Genomic DNA, 3,291 nt, shown 5'->3' on the forward strand with positions numbered 1-3,291 from the left:
GAGAGAGGGTCATTAGCTGGAGGAGCTCCAGATTAGGTGACCTTCTCCCACTGAAGAAAGCAGTTATGTCACGGTCATTGGTGAGAGGAGTCAAAAGGAACAGGCAGAAAGAGAGGGGACAGCAAGGAACAAAGACACAAACCCCAAAAGAACTTCAACAGTGTGGGAAAGGATGAGTACCTTGGCGGCCTGGGCCGTGGAGGAGATAATGCCATTTATCAGAGGCATGGCGATCAGACAACCTTTCATGCTGGAGTCTGGTATAGCTAATCTTGCAAGAAAAGTGGCAGTTTGTTCCCAGATGAGGACAGAGTCTCCAGAAACTCAGGTCAGTGGTGATACAATGGCAAGAGAGACAATGGCCCTGCTGTGCCTGTCAGGCTGCCTCATGGGGCCCACCTGCCTTGGTTCCTCCAGGGCATTTCTCCTCCCACCCAGCAGCTAGCAGAATTAGTATCCAAGGTCTCCCCACCTCTCCCCCAACTCCTGCAAATGCCTGGGAGAAGCACTGAGGCCAGGAGGGGCTGTAGCCATAATTTCACACACAGCATCTATTCTCACCTTGGGTGCATTCCATGTGGCTCACTCCACATGACACAACCTGTCATCATCTCTGGTCACCACCCTCATGATAATGTGAGCCAAGGATGCTACAGCATCACAGGGTAGACAAGCTGGCCCTGCGGCCAAAGAATGAACCCACACCAAATATCACAACAGTCTGACAGCCACATCTGAATTAAGGGCTGTTGTAGAGGGTCGAGGATCAAGGACTTGTTGGCTTTTTGTTCTCTTGTGGTGCTGGAGATGCCTGGGCCTTGAATGTGCCGAGAGCTGGAGCATGAACCTAGCCTGTCAGCCATGCTCCCTGGTTCTACGGAGTCTAGGGTTCCAGCTCCAAAGCTAGCACTACTTTGAGAGAACAAAGACCCTCTCCTGGTGGCTGAATGGAATAGACAGCTGGGACAAACAAAAGCAGGGGCCAGCAAGTGTGCCAAACAGCAGAGACCCCATTGCAACTGGGTCTCTGCTCCAGTCATTGCGGTTCATCACTAACATGACTTCCCAGGTGTGGCTGGGATCAGCCACCTCTTCGGAGGATATATAATGAACTCCCCTCATCCTAAACCTCGATCTCCAGTTCTGCCCCTTTGATAACACATGCCACCTGTCACTCTGTGCACCTGCCCAGTGGGAATATCATTTTTTCTATGAAAAGGGACAGTAGTTGTCCCTGAGGCACAAGGAGATCTCAGCTCTGCTCTCAGGAGGCAGCCAAGCACTTGGCACAACCGGCTCTTGCTCTGGCAGACTTTGGACCCATCCAGCACATGCCACTCCAGAGATGAGGGAAGAGACGCCACTATTTCATGGTCTTGTCAGGAAGGGTGTCAAGCCAGGAGTCCTGAGTCCCCAACTGACCCACACGGTCCTCAGCTGGACTTGAGAGAGGGTTTTACCCAACCAGGAGGTCAAAGCCACAGCTTTGTGCTTTGTGCAAGAAGCACACTGGATACCTGGCTAGGGGTATGGCTCCATGGTGGAACACTTACCCAGCATGAACGTGTAAGGCTCTAAGTTCCATGCCCAGGATTGCAATGCAGGAGACAGAAGAAAGTCGGGGCTGCATAAAACCAAAGGGTATGTACCAGAAACACGAAAAGTTAGTGAGTGGGGTCAGCTCATGGAAAAAGCTGACACAGACCAATCCAGTTACTTTGCAGAGGAGGACACCAGACACAGGGCACTTCTTCCAGGAGACCCCCACGCAGTCACATGCTCTGAGTGCACAGTGGAAACCACACGGCCTTGGCATAGGAAGATTCAGGTCCTCCCTGGGGTCTCCAGACCCAAGCAGTCTTTGACACTGCAAGAGGCATGACTGAGCAGTGTGCCCTAGGGCAGGCTAAGATGAGAGCTTTCTTATAGACCATTCCAGAAGTGAATAGGGCAGTCATGTCTCTGAGACTTTCTTTATATTCAGATTTGTGTACCAAATGGAACTCTAAACCTGGTTTTCTTCTGCAAGCACACAGCAGATAGGGAATCCTAGCAATAGGGGAGGGGAAAGAAGAAAGTCATGCCATCCAAAACTAGGCAGTTCCAGGCCCTTGTAGGAGCAGATGGGCCTTTGACGACTTTTCAGTTGTCAATGCCACCTCCAGTCATTCCTGGACATCTTAAGGTTCTGGAGTCTAAGACCAGACAATACTCAGGGAATAAAGGAGCTGTAACATGAGGGGCTGCATCCAAGCCAAAGAGGCAGATAGGCCTCCCCTCAGAAGCCCTAGGGCTAGGAGACCCCGGAAAAAGAACGGAGGGCTTGCTGGCAGCTGTGCTTCCCTGGTGCTGATCTCACAACCCCTGCCGGGGGACACATTTCCTGTATGTCGGGCTTTACCCATTTAAGTCCATGGATGCAACTCTCGTGAGAGGGTGGCTTCCACCCTACCCGGCTCCTGGCCATTTGGAGCATTAGCACTTCTCCCTAGCTCCCCTAGAACCTGGCTAGTCCTTTCTGGAGCGGAAAGTGATGCACGTTCCAAGGCAGAGACAGACAGACCCAGAGGACGCTGGGACTCTCCCCTGCAGATCACCCAGCTGTCGGGGTGTGAAGTCAGGAAGAAGATGATGAATCAAGAAGGGGAAGGCGGGGGCGAGCCTCCAGAGGCTGCACCCTGTCATCTCCCGGGCCGCTGGAGCCCTTTCCTCCTCCTCCCCCCCACCTCAGGCTCTCTGAGGAGCTGTTCTTGCATGGCTTTCCAGGCCCATCTTTTGCAGGCTCCACTCCCATTAGAGGGCAGCCGCAGAACTTGTCCCATTCTCTGAGCGCCTGGCACACCTCGGCGACACCCGAGAGCTAGGACCGCGCTTTAGATGCCTCTTTCCCCAGCTCGGGGCCCTCAGCTCCGCCTTCCTGGCCTCCTGGATTTCCTGAGACCCCCTCCTCAGTGTCCACCTCAGCCACGTCCTCTCCACAGCCACCGCTCAAAGGCGCCCTCGAGCCCCGTAAGCCCGCCATTCTCGCCCCCATCAGTCACCCCGCGACCCCCAGGCCGCGTCACACCCTCGCGCCCTGGGACACCAGCACCAACCCCGGCTCTATCCTCCCATCAGGAGAACCACTGAAAGAACTCACCTGAACCTTGGCCGCCCTGCTCCAGGGAGGAGGGGTGCTCTGGGCCACGCCCACTAGAGCCACGCCCCTGCTGTTGGTGTGGTCCTGTTTTGTGGCTCCCACGAGCTGTGAGAGGCGGGGCGCTACAGAGCCCTGCCCCCTCAGAGCGCGCT

Source organism: Microtus pennsylvanicus, chromosome 21 (assembly GCF_037038515.1).
Source record: "Microtus pennsylvanicus isolate mMicPen1 chromosome 21, mMicPen1.hap1, whole genome shotgun sequence".
Lineage (NCBI taxonomy): Eukaryota > Metazoa > Chordata > Mammalia > Rodentia > Cricetidae > Microtus > Microtus pennsylvanicus.